The sequence below is a fragment of the Heterodontus francisci genome, chromosome 32 (assembly GCF_036365525.1).
Source record: "Heterodontus francisci isolate sHetFra1 chromosome 32, sHetFra1.hap1, whole genome shotgun sequence".
Taxonomy (NCBI): Eukaryota; Metazoa; Chordata; class Chondrichthyes; order Heterodontiformes; family Heterodontidae; genus Heterodontus; species Heterodontus francisci.
The window spans coordinates 24,257,214-24,279,765 of NC_090402.1; positions in this window are offsets into that span (position 1 = coordinate 24,257,214).

Genomic DNA, 22,552 nt, shown 5'->3' on the forward strand with positions numbered 1-22,552 from the left:
ACATTTCCAGTGAAATTTGAAAAGTATTTCTCGGTCTATTTTGTTTCAAATTAAATCATCTGTAGGAAGCCATCAATCGTTGAGCATGTTCAAGACAGAAATCGACAGATTTCTGAATACTAACGACATGAAGGGATATGGGGATAGTGGGGAAAAGTAGCGTAGAGGTAGATGATCAATCATGATCTGTTTGGCACAGCAGGCTCGACAGGCCAAATGGCCCACTCCTGCTCCAATTTCCTATGATCCTTTGATCCTATAAAGATACATGCCAGGTATTTCCTCAGAGCTGCTGCTCTGCTGCCATAACTTTTCTGTAAGTGTTGTGGAAACCTGATTGGATATGTTTGTACATTACAGTGATGGAATGGCACAACAAGCTAGACTCCAGACCCACAGCAATGTGGTTGACTCATAACTGCCCTCTGAAATGGTCTAGCAAGCCACTCGGTTGTCAAGGGCAGTTAGGGATGGGCAACAAATGCTGGCCTTGCCAGTCAAGCCCACATCCCATGAAAGAATAAAAAAATGAAATAAGCATAGGGCAATGAGAGTGGAATGCAAAGAAAATGGAATTAAATCAAAACAGTAAAATGGAAAATAGTAAAAACACAGGGAACATTAGGAAGAGAGGGAAAGAAACATTAATAAGTAAATGTTGAACCTTACATCAATAAGGTTTTCTGCATGCACCAGACATGGAAACAGTTCTTCGATTGTCTGCATACTTGTGTTTTCACACTCAGGTAAAACCAGATGGAAAACACAGTGAAATGAAATGGTGATCCACAGGTCTGACCATAATAAAGGGCATCTTAACCTATTTTACATTCCTTTTTACATTTTTTACAATCTTTTTTTGCATTTATTTCATTTCATCTTAGTTTGTTCAGTTTGCTTACCCACTGTTTTTTTCAGGTTGTTTTTCTTCAGGTTTGCACTTGCTGATGTTCAATATTCAGTATATTCACACCTAATCTGTACCAATGCTTTGTCTTTCAACACACCATTAACATATTGTTTGCCTTTGCTCCGTGACCTTTTGGTCAGCTATGTAGCCTGGTCCAATCTGCACCTTCTCCTTTGTTATCTCTTGCCCAACCCCCACCTCACTTGTTTATAATCTGTGACTCTTCTAATATTTGTCAGTTCCGAAGAAGGGTCACTGACCCGAAACGTTAACTCTGCTTCTCTTTCCACAGATGCTGCCAGACCTGCTGAGTGAATCCAGCATTTCTTGTTTTTGTTTCAGATTTCCAGCATCCGCAGTATTTTGCTTTTATCTTAACCTATTGCTTGGTTTAGTATTTATTGATGGCATAAACTCAATAAACAGTGGGAAAGACTAATTAATTAAGTTTTTCCACTAATGAGTAAGAGCTTCATAACCCAGCATTAACTTCCCTACTCATCTGCCAAGAGGTCTTCCCTGCACCTGGAGTAAATTATACATTCTCTGTATATAGAATCATAGAACGTTTACGGCAGAGAAAGAGGCCACTTGGCCTATCGTGTCTGTGCTGGCTGGAAAACGAGCCACCCAACTTAATCCCACCTTCCAGCATTTGGTCCGTAGCCCTGCAGGTTACAGCACTTGAGGTGCATATCCAGACACCTTTTAAATGAGTTGAGGGTTTCTGCCTCTACTACCGTTTCAGGCAGTAATTTCCAGATCCCTACCACCCTCTGGCTAAAAACAGTTTTCCGCATCTCCCCTCTAATCTTTCTACTAATCACTTTAAATCTATGTCCCCTCGTCACTGACCTCTCTGCGAAGGTAAATAGACCCTTCACCTCCACTCTATCCAGGTCCCTTTTAATTCTGTACATTTCAATCAAATCTCCCCTCAGCCTCCTCTGTTCCAAGGAGAACAACCCCAGCCTATCCAATCTTTCCTCACAGCTGCACTTTTCCAGTCCTGGCAACATCTTCGTAAATCTCCTCGGTACCCTCTCTAGTGCAATTACATCCTTTCTGTAATGAGGTGACCAGAACTGCACACAGTACTCAAGTTGTGGCCTAACTTGTGATTTATACATGATATGATAGTTATTGATGTGACTTATGGCCCTCCTGCCTTGGGCGCTATGGCATTGGAAGGATGAATGAGAATGGACAGAGACTGCTGGAGTTGTGTACCTATCACAACCTCTGCATCACCAACTCGTTCTTTCATACTAAACCCTGTCACCAGGTTTCATGGAGGCACCCAAGATCACGTTGTTGGCACCAGCTGGACCTCATCGTTACAAGGCGAGCCTCTTTAAACAGCGTTCAAATCACACGCAGCTTCCATAGTGCGGACTGCGACACCGACCACTCCCTGGTGTGCAGCAAGGTTACACTCAAACCAAAAAAGCTGCATCAAAAAAGCAGAAGGGCCGCCCGCGCATCAACACTAACAGAATTTCTTATCCACAGCTGTTACATAAGTTTCTAAATTCACTTGTAAAAGCCCTTCAAAACACTCCTACAGGGGTTGCAGAGACCAAGTGGGCCCACATCAGAGACGCCATCTATGACTCAGCAATGACCACCTATGGCAAACGTGAGAAGCAGAATGCAGACTGGTTTCAATCTCACTTTGAAGAGCTGGAACCTGTCATAGCCGCTAAGCGCATTGCACTGTTGAACTACAAGAAAGCCCCCAGTGAGTTAACATCCATAGCACTTAAAGCAGCCAGAAATGCTGCACAAAGAACAGCCAGGCGCTGCGCAAATGACTACTGGCAACACCTATGCAGTCGTATTCAGCTGGCCTCCGATACCGGAAACATCAGAGGAATGTATGATGGCATTAAGAGAGCTTTTGGGCCAACCATGAGGAAGATTGCCCCCCTCAAGTCTAAATCAGGGGACACAATCACTGACCTATGCAAGCAAATGGACCGCTGGGTGGAGCACTACCTAGAACTGTACTCCAGGGAAGATGTTGTCACTGAGACCACCCTCAATGCAGCCCAGTCTCTGCCAGTCATGGATGAGCTGCACGAACAGCCAACAAAATCGGAACTCAGTGATGCCATTGATTCTCTAGCCAGTGGAAAAGCACCTGGGAAGGACGGCATTACTCCTGAAATAATCAAGAGTGGCAAGCCTGCTGTACTCTCAGCACTCCATGAGCTGCTTTGCCTGTGCTGGGATTAGGGAGCAGTACCACAGGACATGTGCGATGCCAATATCATCACCCTCTATACGAACAAGGGTGACCACGGTGACTGCAACAACTACCGTGGAATCTCCCTGCTCAGCATAGTGGGGAAAGTCTTCGCTCGAGTCGTTTTAAACAGGCTCCAGAAGCTGGCTGGGCATGTCGACCCTTAGGCACAGTGTGGCTTTCAAGCAGAGAGATCCACCATTAACATGCTGTTCTCCCTTCGCCAGCTACAGGAGAAATGCCGCGAACAACAGATGCCCCTCTACGTTGCTTTCATAGATCTCACCAAAGCCTTTGACCTCGTCAGCAGACGTGGTTTCTTCAAACTACTAGCAAAGATCGGATGTCCACCAAAGCTACTAAGTATCATCACCTCATTCCATGACAATATGAAAGGCACAATTCAGCATAGCGGCGCCTCATCAGACCCCTTTCCTATCCTGAGTGGTGTGAAACAGGGCTGTGTTCTCGCACCTACACTGTTTGGGATCTTCTTCTCCCTGCTGCTCTCACACGCGTTCAAGTCTTCAGAAGAATGAATTTTCCTCCACACAAGATCAGATGGCAGGTTGTTCAACCTTGCCCGTCTAAGAGCGAAGACCAAAGTACGGAAAGTCCTCATCAGGGAACTCCTCTTTGCTGACGATGCTGCAGTAACATCCCACACAGAAGAGTGTCTGCACAGACTCATCGACAGGATTGCGGCTGCCTGCAACAAATTTGGCCTAACCATCAGCCTCAAGAAAACGAACATCATGGGACAGGACATCAGAAATGCTCCATCCATCAATATCGGCAACCATGCTCTGGAAGTGGTTCAAGAGTTCACCTACCTAGGCTCAACTATCACCAGTAACCTGTCTCTCGATGCAGAAATCAACAAGCGCATGGGAAAGGCGTCCGCTGCTATGTCCAGACTGGCCAAGGGAGCGTGGGAAAATGGCGCAATGACACGGAACACAAAAGTCCGAGTGTATCAAGCCTGTGTCCTCAGTACATTGCTCTACGGCAGCGAGGCCTGGACATTGTATGTCAGCCAAGAGCGACGTCTCAATTCATTCCATCTTCGCTACCTCCGGACAATCCTTGGCATCAGGTGACAGGACCGTATCTCCAACGCAGAAGTCCTTGAGGCGGTCAACATGCCCAGCATATACACCCTACTGAGCCAGCGGCACTTGGGATGGCTTGGCCATGTCAGCCAATGGAAGATGGCAGGATCCCCAAGGACACATTGTACAGCGAGCTCGTCACTGGTATCAGACCCACCGGCTGTCCATGTCTCCGCTTTAAAGACGTCTGCAAACGCGACAAGAAGTCCTGTGACATTGATCACAAGTCGTGGGAGTCAATTGCCAGTGATCGCCAGAGCTGGCGGACAGCCATAAAGGCGGGGCTAAAGTGTGACGAGTCAAAGAGACTTAACTGTTGGCAGGAGAAAAGACAGATGCGCAAGGGGAGAGCCAACTGTGTAACACCCCCGACAACCAATTTTATCTGCAGTGCCTGTGGCAGAGTCTGTCACTCTAGAATTGGCCTTTACAGCCACTTCAGGCACTGCTTCACAAACCACTGACCACCTTCAGGCGCTCACCCATTGTCTCTTGAGACAAGGAGGCCAAAGAAGAAGAAGATGTGCATCCTCTACATAAACATTGGATTACTATAAAATGAGATATAATTAAAGGAAGAATGACTTCCAACAAATAAACAAGTCATTTGCGGATCATAATTTTGATTAATTACTACTGTAAGGTATTTCATTGAAAGTTTTTGAATGCTGATGTTTAATAATGAATGACTTAATGATGAAGGATTTGTGGCTTCAACTCTGTGAGAAATAATTACAACCTTGTTATTTCAGTTACTCAGTGGAGGTATTTAATTTTTTATATGCTATACTTAATTAGTTATATGGGATCACTTGCCAACGTAATTAAGTGGATATTTACACACAACTCCCAAAAGACCTTGAAATGATCTTTGCTGTCTGGTTCATGGTTTATGTGTAATATAAATTAATATTAACCAGCATTTCAGTAATAGATGTACAGAAATAATTTGTATCAACCAATAAGATAATTTATTTTATTTTTAAGAAAATGCTATAAACATGAGAATTACTTTTTAATTTTGTGGATGACAATATAATTTTTAACATATTAAAAATGTCGACATTCTATATCCCTAGTTACAGCAATTTCAAATTATTTTAATTATGTGGCACAGCACAGTATATTCAACAAAATTGTAGAACATAGATTCATCAGCACAATACCATAAAGCACGTTTTCCTGATCTCGGTTGTGTCACAAGGGGGAGCCGCTCGGCACAGAACAACACTCAGCTGTGAGAAGGAATTGGGAAATCAGAGGAGGGTTGGCCCAGTGCACTTTAGTGCAAAACCTGGTGACCTGGGGAAGTACAAGTTTGTTGTTTTCCCTTGTAACCAGTGAATCGTGTATGCCTTGGAAACACATAAAGAGAGGGAAGAATATCATATTTACAAAAAAAACCTCAAACTTGTACTGAGTTTTATGTTGTCTTTCACGATCAAAATTCATGCAACTAAATCATTTAAAACAGCACTAGTTCAACATCTTCTGATGAAAGGTCATCGACCTGAAACGTTAACTCTTTCTTTCTCCACAAGTGCTGCCTGACTCGCTGAGTATTTCCAGCACTTTTTGTTTTTATTTCAAGTTTCCAGCATCTGCAGTATTTTGCTTTTATACTCGGTCAACATGTTTCTGTGTTTCACATAGCTTATTTTGTTTGAATTACTATCGGAAACAATATAAACAGACAGGCTTATTCTGTGTTAATGCTTTTTAAGTATGCATTAGTCTATGTTCAGTGTAAAACAGTAAACTTTTTCTCACACTAAATTATAGAGGGGAGATTTAACTTCTCTGCTAGTTGTACCAAAATCAGAATCTGTTTATGATTTCAATACAAATACCTATAAAGGAAAGCCTTGTCAGATGTTAAAATTTATTTTTAATTTGTTCTTGGAATCTGGTGAATACGGACGCACTATTTTTACTGCCCATCCCTAGTTGCCTAAAGAGGTTAGTGGTTATCATTTTGTTTTTACCATTGAAGTTCTTGTATTGATGGTGCCCCCGCAACAGTGTTAGGTAAGAAATTCCAGGATTCTGTCCCAGCAATGATGAAGGAACAATGTCCAAGTCAGGGCTTGGAGAGGAACATGGAGGTTATGGGTTTCCTCCAACTTTGCTGCTCTTCTACTTGGTGGTAGAAGTTGCAGGGAAGAGCAGTGCTATCGAAGTAACCTGTTGAGTTGCTGCAGTGCATTCTGTGCATTATATCCTCGCAGGAAGATTTTCTGTTGGGGAGGGTTTAAACTAAATTGTCAGGGGGGTGGGAAACCTGAGAGGGAGCTCAGATTGGAGGAAAGCAAAACTGGTAACTTGTCAGGGGCGTGGGAACCAGGAGCGAGCATCAGAGAGGAATACCAAGATGCACAGAATACTGGGGGAGATAGATAGCACTAGAGTAAGAAATGATAAGTTATTAGGTGGGGTTAGAGTAAGGGAGAAAGTAATAAAGTCTGAATCAGGGTTAATGTGCATGCATGTGAATAGTAGTTAATGTGTAGTTAATAAGACTGGTGAGGTACAGGTGTAGATTGCCATGCGGAAATATGATGTTGTAGCTACAACATAGACCTGGCTCAAAGAAGGGAAGGACTGGGTGTTAAATATTCATGGTTACAAGGTGTTCAGGAAAGATGGGAGAGGGTGGTGGTCTTGATTAAGGAGAGCATTGCAGTGCTAGAGAAAAAGGATGTCCCAGAGGGATCAAGGACAGAATCAATTTGGCTAGAGCTAAGGAACATAAAAGGTGTGGTTACATTGCTCGGTGTTGTCTATAGGCTACCAGCTAGTGGCAAGGACGTGGAGGAACAAATTTGCAAAGAGAGGCTCAAAAATTATAGGGTAGGCATAATGGGGGACTTTAATTATCCAAACATAGACTGGGATAATAGTTGTGTAAAGGGCTGTGAGGGGCAAGAGTTCCTAGAATGTGTTCAGGAAAATTTTCTACAACAGTATGATGCTAGTCCAATGAGAAAGGAGACACTGCTTGACCTGGTTTTTGGGAATGAGGTGAGCCAAGTGGATCAAGTAACAGTAGGAGAGCATTTAGGGGATAGTGATCATTGTATCATAAGGTTTAGGCTGACTATGGAAAAGGACAAAGAGCGATCCAGGGGCGGAATAATTAACTGGGTGAAGGCCAACTTCAATGGGGTAAGAACGGATCTGGAGCGAATAAATTGGAGACAAAAGCTGGCAGGAAAACTGGTAGATGAACAATGGGCTACCTTCAAAGAAGAGATAGTTCGGGCACAGTCAAGGTCTGTTCCCTCAAAGGGGAAAAGTAGGGCAAACAAATCCAGAGCTCCCTGGATGACAAAAGAGGTAGAGATTAGGATAAAGAAGAAAAAGTGTGCTTCTGACAGATGCCAAGTATAAAATACTGTCTGAAAATAGAAGGTCCAAAGGGGAAGTGAAAAAGCAAATAAGCGAAACAAAGAGAGAGCATGAAAAGAGACTGGCAGCTAACATTAAAGGGAATCCCAAAGTTTTCTCTAGGCATATAAATAGTAAAAAGGTGGTAAAAGGAGGAGTGGGGCGATTGGGGACCAGAAAGGGGATTTACACATGAAGGCAGAGGGCATAGCTGAGGTATTAATTCAATACTTTGCATCTGTCTTTACCAAGGAAGAAGATGCAACCCAGGCAATGTTGAAAGAGGAGGTAAGTCAGACACTAGAGGGGTTTAAAATTGATAAAGAGGATGTATTAGAAAGGCTGCTGTACTTAAAGTGGATAATGCACCAGGACCAGATGATCTGCATCCATGGATACAGAGAGAAGTGAGGGTGGAAATCGCAGAGGCACTGCCATGATTTTTACATCTTCCTTAGAGTCGGGGGTGGTACCAGAGGACTGGAGAATTGCAAACGTTACATCTTTGTTCAAAAAAGTGTGCAAAGATAAGCCCAGCAACTATAGGCCAGTCAGTTTAACTTCGGTGTGGGAAAACTTGAGAAAAAATAATTCGGGACAAAATCAATAGTCACATGGACCATAATTAAAGAAAGCCATCATGGATTTAGTAAGGGAAAATCATGTTTAACTAACTTGTTGGAGTTTTTTGAGGAGGTAACAGAGAGTATTGATGAGGGCAATGCTGTTGATGTGGTGTACATGGACTTTCAAAAGGCGTTTGATACATTGCCACACGACAGACTTGTGAGCTAATTTGTAGCTCATGGAATAAAAGGGACGGTAGCAACATGGATACGAAATTGGTTGAGTGACAGGAAACAAAGAGTAGTGGTTAATGGATGTTTTTAGGGCTGGAGGAAGGTTTGTACTGGAGTTCCCCAGGGATCAATGTTGGGACCCTTGCTTTTCCTGATATATATTAATGACCTAGACCTTGGTGTACAGGGCACAATTTCAAAGTTTGCAGATGATACAAAACTTGTAAGCATTGTGAACTGTAAGGAGGATAGTGTAGATCTTCAATGCAGAGAAATGTGAAGTGATTCATTTTAGTAGGAAGAACATGGAGGGACAATATAAAATAAAGGGAACAATTCTAAAGGGGGTGCAGGAGCTGTGGGACCTAGGTGTATATGTGCATAAGTCATTGAAGGTGGCAGGACAGGTTGAGAGCACGGCTAATAAACCATACAGTATCCTGGGCTTTATTAATAGGGGCATAGAGTACAAGAGCAAGGAAGTTATGTTGAACTTGTATAAGATACTAGATTGGCCTCAGCTGGAGTATTGCGTCCAGTTCTGGACGCCGCACTTTAGGAAAGTCATGAGGGCATTGGAGAGAGTGCAGAAAAGATTCACGAGAATGGTTCTAGGGATGAAGAACTTCAGTTATGAAGATGGATTGGAGAAGTTAGGACTGTTTTTCTTGGAGAAGAGAAGGCTAAGAGGAGATTTGATAGAGGATTCAAAATCATGAGGGGTCTGGACAGAGTAGATAGAGAGAAACTGTTCCCACTCGTGAAAGGATCGAAAATGAGAGGGCACAGATTTAAAGTATTTGGTTTGAGAAGCAAAAGTGGCATGAGGAAAAACATTTTCATGCAGCGACTTGTTAATTTCTGGAATGCGCTGCCTGAGAATGTTATGGAGGAAGGTTCAATTGAAGCATTCAAAAGGGAATTAGACAGTTATATGAAAAGAAGAATGTGCAGGGTTATGGGGAGAAGGCAGGGGAATAGAACTGAGGGAATTGCTCTTTCAGAGAGCCAGTGTGGGCACGATGGCGGAATGGCCTCCTGCACTGTAATGATTCCTTAGATTGCACATACTGCTGCCACAGTATGCCACTGGTGGAGGAGGTGGCTATTGAGTCCAGTGGCAAGGAAACCAATCAAGCAACCCACTCTGTCCTGGATGGTATCAAACTTGTTGAGTGTTGTTGGAGCTGCACCCATCTAGGCGCATGGTGAATATTCCGTCATAGTCTTAGCTTGAGCCTTGTAGATGGACAAAATGTCTGAGGGGTCAGGAGATGAGCCACTCATTGCAGAGTACCTAGCCTTTGTCTGTTCTTATAGCCACAGTGTTGATATGATTGGTCTAATTCATCTTCTGCTCAGTGGTCAATAGCGACCCCCATGATTTTGTTGGTAGGGGACCAGCTGATTGTGGTGTTTTTGGGACTGGTCTATATCTTATGTGTGATGGCCACTACCTGGCGCTTACCAGGTGCAAATGCTACTTGCCACTTGTCAGCCCAAGTCTGGACGTTAAGCAGGTCTAGTTGTAGACTGGTAGAAGCTGCTTTCATTATCAGAGTAGTTGTGAATGGAGTTGAATACTGTATAATCTTCAGCAAGCAGTCCTACTGCTGATCTTTTGAGGGAAGGAACGTGATTAATAAAGCAGCTGAAGATGGTTGGACTGACGATAGTTTCTTGAGGAATTCCTGAATGTCCTGGGGCTGAGGCACCTTTGACCATCTTTCTTTGTATCAAATGTGACTTCATCTTCTGGATGGTTTTCCCTTTGACCCCAACGATCAGATTTGCTAGGGCTCCTTGGTGCCATACTCGAATACTGCCTTGATGTTTATAGAACTTCTCTTGCCTCTTTTCGCATTTAGCTCTTGTGTCTATGGCTGGACAAAGACTGTGAAGAGATCTGGAGTTAAGTAGTTCTGGCAAAATCCAAACTGAAAGTGAGCAAGTTAGTGCTAAGTAGGTGTTCCTTCATGGCACTGTTGATGACTGCTTCCATCGCTTCACTGATCATTGGGGAAAGGTAGATAGAACAGTAATTAGCTGAGTTAGATTTATTCTGTTTCTTGTGGATAGGACATACCTGGGCTATTTGCTGCATTGTTGAGTGACTGTCGGTGTCGCAGCTTGATGAGGGAATGTCTACTTATAGTGCACATGTATTATTGGGATATTGTCAGGCTCATAACCTTTGCTGTGCCCAGTTCCCACAGCCATTACTTAATGCCAGATGAAGTACCAAATTAGCTGGATACTCCAGTGCAGTAATGAGGGAGTGTTGCACTGTTGGAGGTGCTGTCTTTTGGATGAGATGTTAAACCAAGGCCCCTCTGCCCTCTCAGGTGGACGGAAAAGATCTCATGGCACTATTTCAAAGAAAAGTTCTGCCAGGTATCCTGGTCAATTTTTATCCCTCAATCATCACAAAAAGCAGATTATTTGGTCATGATCACATTGCTGCTCCTGGGACCTTGCTGTGCGCAAATTGGCTGCTGCGTTTCCTACATTCTCACAGTGATCACAATTCAGAAGTACTTCATTGGCAGTAAAGTGCTTTGGCATAGAGTCATTTACGGCACAGAAGAAGGCCATTTGGCCCATCGAGTCTATGCTGGCTCTCCGTAAAGCAATCCAATCAGTCCTATTCCCCTGCTCTATCCCCATAGCCCTGCAAGTTTATTTCCTTCAAGTGCCCATCAAATTTCCTTTTGAAATCATTTATTTTATCTGCTTTCACCACCCTGGTAGGCAGCGAGTTCCAGGTCATTACCACACACTATGTAAAAAAGGTTCTTCCTCACATCACCCGCATCTCTTGCCCAAAACCTTAAATCTGTGTCTCCTAGTCCTTGCACCATTAGCTGGGAGCAGTTTTTCTTTCTCTACCTTATTTAAACCGGCCATGATCCTGTACACCGCTATCAAATCTTCCTGCAATTTCCTTTGTCTAAGGAGAACAACTCCAGCTTCTCCAGCCTTACCTTGTAGCTGAAATCCCTCATCCCCGGAACCATTCTGGTAAATCTCCTCTGCACCCTCTCAAGGGCCCACACATTCTTCCGAAAATGCAGTGACCAAAACTGGATACAATACTCTAGTTGTGCCCTAACCAGAGCTTTTTAAAGGTTCAGCAAAACTTCCCTGCTTTTGTACTCAATACTTCTATTTATGAAGCCCAAGATCCCATATGCTTTGCTGACTACACTCTCAATATGTCCTGCCACCTTCAAAGATCTATGCATATGTGCATGCACATGCACATGCATTGGGATGTTCTCAGGTCATGAAAAGCACTATGTAATTGCAAGTCTTTCTATGTGAGGATATTGCGTGCATCCGTGTGACAGAAAATATGAGGATATTATGTTTAAGAGGAAGTATGAGGACATTGGGTGCATCTCAATATATGAGGATACTGTGCAAGATGCAGCTCTTTATACTCAAATGTAAGATGATTCACTGCCCTTACTTTCCACTTTGCAGCAAAAGAATTGACTAAAAATCAATTACGTGTGTATATAAAACAAAGGTCGACATTACAAATGTACCATGGACCCTACCTCACCAGCTCTACCTTCAAACAGCAGCAGATGATAGAATTTCAAGAAGTTGGTTAACTTCATAATCAGATCTGGAGGAGCTACATAAAAATTGCCTCTTGATGGACCCAATAATCTTTTCTTGATCCAAGCTTTCTCATGTTCCAATATGTCCTTATGCCTTATGCTGCTATTATAGTTGTTTCTGTAGCACTGATCTCCTGCTCACCTCTTTTTAACCCCGGAAGGCACTCCCCTCTCTTTAGCTCCTGGTCTGCTGCTTCACTTTCTCAGGTTTCCAGTCTACTGTACACCTCTTTTATGCTGTTAGCCTGACACTCCCTTCTCAGTTTCCCGGTCACCTGCTGTCTCCCTCCGGCTACTGGTCTGCTGCTCCCTTCTCTCAAGCTCAGTTGAATATATGCTCAGTGATGATAGTGTATGTAACCATCAAAACAAATTAAAATCAAATTTCCTGTTCTCTAGGAAATCAATCTAGTCACTATCTTCACAAAGCACAGGAAATGAATAGACATATCCTCAATTTCATCCCCCAAAACAATGACCAAAATTTTTCATCTTATGTAAAGATATTGTGCATGTGTGAGTGAGACAGAAAAGGAATATGTGGCACCACGTCTTCTGTGTCTCCTTTCAGTTTCCATTTCATCTGTATATCCTTTCTCTTCCCTGTTGTATATTTTTTTCTGTTTTGTTGGTTCTTTACCCAAGGTTTATTGCATCTCTCACTTGCTCTACATCCTGTCCTTTTTTACTTTCATTTCTCCCTTCAAATCTTTATCTATAATTACTATTTCTTGATATTTCAATCTTACAACTCCTTTCATTGAATTTCAACTTTCCCAGAGCTCTGTCTCCAATATTATTTCCCACACCCTTCCCTACATGTGTATCCTCTAAAGGTCTGCTTTGAATCCATTCTTTCCTAGGCCAATGCCAATAGCATAACTTTCAAACACTAGTCCCCCAGGGCTGTACCTCTGTTCCTCTTACCCCAGATCTTTGCCTCAGATCCTCACATCTAGACCTTTGTTGATGATCCAGGCTCTCCAAGGCTGCTGCAAATAATCCCCCCTCCTTGAATTCTGTTGCTCATTCTTTCTTCCTGAGATATGCACTTTCAGTTAAGTTAAGGAGAATGGGAATGCTCTGCCTGCTTTGAGAATAATCAAACCCATTTTCCCTTAGAGAGGGAGTGCTTTCTCGAAGAATGTGAAGTAAGAGGCTCTGGAATCTGTATCACAAAAATATCAGTACGCAAAAAACATTCTTGTGTCAGTAGATGGATGCACATTTTGTGAAAGTTAAAATAAAACAGAAAAATGTGGCTTATTACAAATGTCAGGAGCAAGATTCAGTTAATAATTGGGAAGATTATGGAAAGTGTAGGAGGGAATTGAAAAAGGTTCATACAGGAGGCAAAGAGAGGTTAGGAGAAAAGATTAGCAGGCAACATTAAATTGAATTCTAAAACATTTTATAAACATATAAAGTGTAAGCAGTTTGCTAGGGAAAATTTTGGGTCTATTAAGGACTACACTACCTTCGAGTTATGGACAAGACAGTAATAGAGAAGATGTACTAAAATTATTAACATTACCGAAAGCTGATAAGTCACTTAGGTTCAGATGGAATGCATCCTAGGTTTCTGAAAGAAGCTAAGGTAGAAATGGCAGAGGTATTCGTCAGAATCTTTCAATTCTCATAGGATATAGGAATAACGCCTGAGGATTGGACAGTTGCTAATGTTATACCACAATTCAAGGAAAAAGAAGAGGGATAAACTAGGAAACTACAAACCAGCCTGCTGAACATTGGTAGTGGGGAAATTATTGGAAACCATTATCAGGGTCAAAATAAACTTTTATTTGGACAGGTATGGGTTAATCAAGGAGAGTCAACTTGGGTTTGTTAAAGGAAAATTTAGTCTGACTAACTTGATTAAATTCTTTGATGAGGTAACAGAGAAGGTTGTTCAAGGTAGTGTAGTAAATGTATGTATGGACTTAAGAAATGCATTCAACCAAGTGCCACACGGATGCTTACTAAGAAGATGGAAACCCATGGAATTAAGGGGAAAATGGCAGTGTGGATACAAAATAGACTCAGTGACAGGAACCAAAGTGTAGTGGTGGATGAATGTTTCTCAGACTGGGAAGTGGCCTGCAGTGGTGTTGCCCAAGCATCAGTTTTGGGTCCATTACTCATTTCAATTTTATAAATGGTCTTGACTCAGGTGTAAGGAGCAGCATTATACAGTTTGCAGATGATACAAAATTTGGCTAGGTAGTAAATAGTAAGGGTAGTTATAGGCTTCAGGATAACATCGACAGGATGGTGAAATGGGCAGAAGCATGGCAGATGGAGTTCAATATGGAGAACTGTGAAGTGATGCACTTTGGGTGGACTAATGTGGAAAGACCGTGTAATATAAATGGCAGGATTTTGATAGGTGTAGGTGAGCAAAGAGTCCTTGGCATCCAGATAACAAATCATTAAAGGTGACAAGGCAAGTTGATAAGGTCGTTAAAAAAGCATATGGGTTACTTGGGTTTATAAATAGAGGAATAGAATATAAAAGCAAAGAGACCATGCTAGAACTTTATTAATCACTGATTAGGCCTCAGCTGGAGTATTGTAAACAATTCTTGGCACCACACTTCAGGAAAAATGTAAAGGCTTTAGAAAAAATACAGAGGAGGTTTACCAGGATGTTACTAGGGATGAGGGATTTCAGTTATGAGGAGAGGCTAGAAAAGTTAGGACTATTCTCCTTTGAACAGAGACAGTTAAAAGGTGACCTAACAGAGGTTTACAAAATGATGAGAGGTTTTGATAGAGTAGATAGAGAAAAAAACTATTCCCTCTGTTAAGTGGGTCAATAATCAGGTGTCATAGATTTAAAATCATTAGCAAAAGATCTAGAGGGGAGTTGAGGAGAATTTTTTCACGCAGTATTGTTGGGATCTGTAACATTTTACCTGAAAAGGTGGTGGAAGCTGATTCCATAAATAATTTTAAAATGGAATTGGAGCGGTACTTGAAGAAATGCAACTTACAGGGTTACGAACAAAAAGTGGGTATGTGGGACTAAACACTTACGAAGAGCCAGCACAAGCACAACAGGCTGAATGGCCTCCTTCTGTGCTGTAAAATTCTATAATTCTATGACTTTAAATGTAAAGTATAATCCATCTCAGAAATATTTTTCTGATCCAAAATTTATAATTTTAGTTTAATAAATGTCTTTCTATGGATGTAGAATTAATGGGGTATGACCGTTTTCTCTTTCAGACTTATAAAGGACTATCTTACGGTTATATTTTGGCATTCTTGTATTTTAAGAAACATGCACTTTGTTTTAAAAAGACTGATTTGTTCTGCTATATAAATATTTAAAGTCATTGAAACATACTACTTTCAGGTTCACCAACAGAAGTAGTGCTTTTTAAAAATCGGTTTAAATCAAATTAGTTATTAACTAGTTTATTGAACAATTCATATTTTATACAAAAACAAGAAATGCTGGATTCACTCAGCAGGTCTGGCAGCATCTGTGGAAAGAGAAGCAGAGTTAACGTTTCGGGTCAGTGACCCTTCTTTGCTTATATTTTATACAGTTTGTTTGGAAACTTTGTTATATTCTTTATGAAGATGTGTTGCCTTGTATTTACGTCAATACTTGCATAAACAACAGACCATACCACTTAGGGTGTGCATTTTACCAGCTCGCCACCAATCTCAGGGCGCACGCATGAGATTTACTCCGTGCAGCCGCCATGATATTTAGCGCGGCAGCTCGTTTACATGACTGGGTTGGACTGCCCCCCTGATGACGTGCAGGAGACAGGCGTTCCATCCCTGGCAATAGCGTCCAGCACCACTGCGCAGGCACCATACCATTTTTAAAGGGTTTCAAGCCATTACCTTTAATTTAAATTGTTAAATGAATAGGAAATGTAAATGAAAAATCTAATAAAAGTTTCAATACACTCTCCCACCCCCCTAATGACATAACAAATTATTACTTGCCGCCCCCCAAAAAAAATTACCTTGCGGTCCTGACCTTCCCCCCCCCCCCCAGCCCCACAAAGGTTATAAACTTTGAACCTTACCCTTTCCCACCACCCCCTAGACCAATCAAAAAGGTTTCACCCCATTCCCCCTCTACCCGCCCTGAAGACCTACCTCCTCTCCCCTCCCCACCAGTGTCCCGCATCGGAGCAGGTAGGTCATTAATTCATTAATTAACATATTTAAATCCTGCTCCCGTCGCTGAACGACGGGGGGCGGGGGCCGCCAGGAGGCCTCGCTGTTGCCGGTAATATGGGGTAGGGCCTTCCTGGCGATGAGGCCTGTGGCAGACCTCTCCCGGAGGCATTTTCTGGTGTCCCCCCACCACGAGCCCTGACATCGGGAGGCTGGTAAAATCCAGCCCAGCATGTGTAATAAAGGGGTGTTGTATAATTCTTCTTTGGCCGCCTTGTCTCGGGAGACAATGGGTAAGCGCCTGGAGGTGGTCAGTGGTTTGTGGAGCAGCGCCTGGAGTGGCTATAAAGGCCAATATTGGAGTGACAGACTCTTCCACAGGTGCTGCAGATAAAATTGGTTGTCAGGGCTGTTTCGCAGTTGGCTCTCCCCTTGCGCTTCTGTCTTTTTTCCTGCCAACTGCTAAGTCTCTTTGACTCGCCACACTTTAGCTGAATAATACTAGGTTTTTCATTATCATAAATTTTAACTACAATGCAAAAAATTCAAACACTCGGACTACATGGTGGACTACAGAATGGATTATTGGCTTAGCAAAACATTGTTTTACACTCACTGGAACCTCGATTATTTGTTTTCATGATAATCCTACAGAATTTTCACAGGACTGAGCCCTGCAAGAGACATTGAACCTACATGTTCTTTTGTACTTTGTATTCCATCTCCTTTGCTTGGTGCATAAAATTGCTTTTCATTTGTGTTGCACTTATCTTCATGCTTGTGTCTTATTGATATATTAAGCATAATACCAAAATTTAAGGAGTCTTGATTTTCTGCCAATTTTAATTATCCATTCGTTTGAGGTGCAAATTGAGTTTCCACTCTATATTTGAACTCTGTAAGAACAGGCAACACATTGCACAAATATACCCAGTAACCTTCACAGGAGATTTATTCTCAGAGATAGGGTTTGTTATAAAAACATCAATAAACACTGCAATATATTGGAACCTTGGCCCTATCATTGTCATAAAGTTTTGCAATTCATTAACCAAAGTGTGAGATGATGATTGTTTTCATTGGGATTACAGTGGCATTCACTGTGTGTCAAATATTTATTTAACTACCTTCCTCCACCCTTTTGAATGAAGAGGGGTTTAACCATTATTTAAACTCACGGATAAGGTCTTTTCTGATTGTGCAGGTAATGAATTTTGTTACCTGGAATGTGCTTTAGCAAACTGCTGATGTCATTTCATCGCCATTAAATTTAATCAGCAATTCCTTTGCTTTGACTTTCAGAGTTACAGTGCATAGACGAGTTATGATGTCATGCCATGTCTGTTTTTTTCCTTTCCTTATTTTAAAAAATATTTTACTTTCTCGCCTGCCATACACTATTCCTTGGCTAAGAGGGAAAGAAGGATACCTACTCACAGGTCTCTGCCAGTTCTGTTTTTGACACTGCTGCTAAATTGTGCATGAGACTTACTCAAGATGTCTTAACCAGAGATTATAGGTGAGACAAGACACAGTTCCAGTTCTTGTTTCACTACTTCTAGAACAGCTATTTGACTTTCTCAAGACATTTCACAATTTGGCTGTTGGATTTTCTAAGAATAGAAAAAACTTTTGTTCCCAGAGACCAACAATGGTCCATTACTAGTGCAGATAGGTTTATGTTCTTAACATTTTATTGTCCTGGCTGAATATTTTCTCACCTTTCTTGTGACGATCCCTGAATCTTCATGTCTGTAAAAACCCTCCATTCAGTTGCTCCTCCTGCCAACATTGTTGCTCTCCCACTCACATTTTTTGCTGCTCCTACCTTGTGCCAATGAACTTAATTTGGTGAATTTTCCATCCCTCTCTTTAAATCCATTCCTGAAGTAACCCTGGAATAAGTGTGGAGGAAATTTAGTTTAGAGTTAGTGTTGGACTTCGGGTTATGGTAGACATTAACTGTAAAACTCAGTACCTTGACATGGATTTCTGACGTGGCTACTGTCTCAGACTGATCCTGGTTCTTCTCAACCTTGGTGTCCTGTTCTACTCTGAGCTGGGTTTCAGACCCCACAGCCTTTCCATCACTGCCTACCTACTTCATAGAAACATCTCTGCCCTAATTCAACTCTTTAATTGAAACCCTCCTTTATGCCTTTGTCAGCTCCAGACTGACCAATGTTGAACACAATTTGAAAGAAGCACTGAGGGTAGCAAAGGCACAGAATATACTCTGGGTTGGGGACTTCAATGTCCATCACTAAGAATGGCTCGATAGCACCATGACTGACCAAGCTGCCTGAGTCCTGAAGGTCACAGCCAACAGACTAGGCCTGTGGCAGGTGGTGAGACAACCAACAGGAGGGAGAGGAGGGAGAAACCTACTTGACCTCGTCCTCACCAATCTACCCATCGCAGAAGCATTTTTAGTACAACCACTGTGCTAAATGGGATAGATTCAGAACAGAACTAGCAGTTCAAAACTAGGCATTCATGAGGCCACTCGCAGCAGTAAAATTGTATTCCACCACAATCTATAACCTCATGGCCTGCCATATTGCTCACTCTGTCATTATCATCAAGCCAGGGGATCAATCGTTCAATGAGGAGTGTAGAAGAGCATGCCAGGAGCAGCACCAGACATACCTAAAATGAGGTGTCAACCTAATGAAGATACAGCACTGGACTACATGCATGCTAAATAGCGGAAGCAACATGATATAGATATAGCTAAGCAATCCCACAACTAACAGATCAGATCAAAGCTCTGCAGTCCTGCCACATCCAGTCATAAGTGGTGGTGGTCAATTAGACAACTAACTGAAGGAGGAGTCTCCACAAACATCCTCATCCTCAACAATGATGGAGCCCAGCACACTGAGTGCAAAAGACAAGCTGAAGTGTTTGCAATTATCTTCAGCTAGAAGTATTGAGTCGATGATCTATCCTGGCCTCTTCCTGAGGTCCTCACCATCATAGAAGCCAGACTTCAGCTAATTCAAATCACTCTACGTGATATCAAGAAACAGCTGAGTGCAGTGGGTACAGCAAAGGCTTTGGACCATGACACCATCCCGGTTGTAGTGCTGAAGACTTATGTTCTAGAACTACTGGTGCCTCTAGCTAAGCTGTGCCAGTACAGCTGCAAACAACACTGGTATCTACCTGACATAGTAGAAAATTGTCCAGGTATGTGCTGCCCACAAAAAACAGAACAAATCTAATCCAGCCAATTACTGCCTCATCAGTCTACTTGCAAACATCAGCAAAATGATGAAAGGTATCATCAATAGTGCTACCAAGTGGCAGTTACTCACCAATAACCTCAACAATGCTCAGTTTGGTGTTCGCCAGGACAAATTGTCTCCAGAGCTCTTAAGCCTTGTCCAAACATGAACTAATTAGCTGAATTCAAAAGGTGAGGTCAGAATTACTACTCCTGACATCAAGGCAGCATTTGAGCGAGTATGGTATCAAGAAGCCCTAGCAAAATTGAAGTCAATGGGAACGAGGGGGAAAACTCTCCATTGGCTGGAGCCATACCTAGCACAAAAGAAGATGGTTGTGGACGTTTTAGGTCAATCATCTCAGCCCCAGGATGCTGTAGAAGTTCCTCAGGGTAGTGTCCTGGGCCCAACCATCTTCCAGCTGCTTCATCAATGACTTTGTTTCAATCATAAGGTCAGCGGTAGATTTGCTGCTGATTGCATAGTGTTCACTTCCATTTGCAACTCCTCAGATCATGAAGCAGTCTGTGCCCACATGCAGCAAGACCTGGACAACATTCAGGCTTGGGCTGATAAGTGACAAGTAACATTTTCACCACACAAATGCCAGACAATGACCATCTCCAACAAGAGAGAGTCTAATTACCTCCCCTTGACATTCAACAATACCGAATCCCCCACCATCAACATCCTGGGAGTCACCAGTAATTTCAAATCCTAACTCCCCAAAGCCTTTCTATCATTTACAAGGCACAATTTAGGAGTGTGATGGAATACTATCTGTTTGCCTGGATGAGTGCAGCTAAAACAGCACTTAAAAAGTTTGACCATCCAAGCAGCCCACTTTATTGGCACCCCATCTACCACCTTAAACAGTCATTCCCTCCACCGTTGCACCGTGGCTGCAGTGTGTACCATCTACAAGATGCGCTGCAGCAACTCGCCCAGGCTTCTCCAATAGCACCTCCCAAACCTGCAACCTCTATCACCTAGAAGAGCAAGGGCAGCAGATACATGAGAACGTCAGCACCTGCAAGTTCTCCTCCAAGTCACACACCAGCCTGACTTGTAAATATATTGCTGTTCCTTCACTGTGTCAAAATCCTCCGCTGGGTCAAAATCCTGGAACTCCCTACCTCTCTAACTAACAGCACTGTGGGAGTAACTTCACCACACAGACTGCAGCAGTTCAAGAAGGCAGCTCAACACCACCTTCTCAAGGGCAATTAGGGATCAGCAATAAATGCTGGCCTTTCCAGTGATGCCCACATCCCATTACTTAAAAAAAAATTCAATACTTGCCTGGCTAGTCTCCCATCCTCCACTCTTCATAAGCTCTCATTTATCTAAAATTCTGCAGGACACATCTTCTCCTGCAAACTTGTTCGTCATTCTTCTTTTTGTTGACCTCCATTGGTTGCCTGTCCCCCAACACCTTAAATGTAACATTGTCATTTATATCTTTGAGTTCTCCAGGGTTTGGTCCAACTTATGTCTGCAACCGCTTCCAAACCTCTGTCTCTACCTCTCCTACCCCACCACCCTGCCCCCCCCCCCGCACCCCCACCACACCCAAGCACTCTTCTTCTGGAAAGGGTTCTTGCGCATATCCCTCCCTTCACCTCACTGTTGGTTGCAGGGCTACAGTGTGTACCATCTACAAGATGCCCTGCAGCAACCCGCCCAGGCTTGGGTCCTATGGCTTGCTTAAACCACCTCTTACTTTATATCTCCTTTGAAAACCTCCTTAAATCTCACTTCTTTAACAAAGCTTCTTGTCACTTCTCAATCTCTCCTTTCCTGGCTGAGTGTCTGTTTTCTATTGTTCTGTGAGCTCCTGTTGAATATCTTTATGTTAAAGGTACTATATAAATAGAAGTTGCTAATGTTAAGTTCAGAGTTGGATTTAGAGTTAGAGCTGGATTTAGAGTTAGGATTAGAATTAGGTGTACTAATAGGGTCAAATATCTGACATAGATCAAACGTTTTACAGTTGGCTGTGGAAAATTGGTTTGGACAGTTGGGTGTCTGAGTGAAACCCCATGACCACATTTAAGAATCCCAAAACCAACATATGGAGACATTTGATTTGTGCAATAGATAGTACATACTCTATCTTTATAGGAACATATTCCACTTAATTAAGTCTAGAGATCTTAGATGCGGCGTAGCAGAGACAAGGTTTAAGTACCCCCAAATGTGTGTATTGGTACTGCTGGAGATTAATCAGCTACAACTGTGCAACTTACTTGCCACTACTTGTCCAGTTTGGACCAACTTGACTCGCAGGAATCTGGAACCGAGTGTGAGGATTCCAGCCTTCAGTGACAGGTCTAACCTTCCAGGTTCTGTCAGTAAACCAGATTAACTGGTGAATTATCAACATTGTCTGTCTTTCGAATTAGATATTAAGCAGTTGTTCTGATGATTCACATCTGCAACTAATGGGAGCACTATTCTGTGGGATATGGTGTATGTCCACGTTGTGACCAGGAGGTTGAAGGCAATACATGTGTACATTGTATGGCAAGTTGTGGTCTCAGATGGTTGTAAAAATCCTATTGCACTATTCAAATAAGAGCAGGGAGGTTGTCCTGGTTTCTGAGCAATATTTATCCCTTAATTAATGTAATTACAATAGATTATCTGGTCATTATCTCATTGCTGCCTGTGGGACCTAGCTGTCTACAAATTGGTTGCTGCGTTTTCCTACATTAGAACTGTGATTACACTTCAAAAGTAGCTAATTGTCTGTAAAATGTTTTGGGGCATCCTGAGGTTCTGAATTATGCTATATAAATGTAAATTCTTTCCTTTTTTTGGCGTATTGGGGACCTTTCAGGTACTGAAGTCTACCACAGAGGGTTGACTTTTCCTGGGAAATTGCATTTCCAGGCAGATCTTCTTGGACCTACAGTGACCTCCAAGAGGCCCTGCCTTCCAGCTCCCAAGGTGGATAGTCACTAGTTGGTTATCTGACATTGACAACTGCAGGTTTGAGTCCCTGCTAGGTGGGCAACTAGTATCAGGAATCCCTAATGAATGGCACGATGAATAGCACAACCTGCCATACAATGTGTGCATGTATTAACT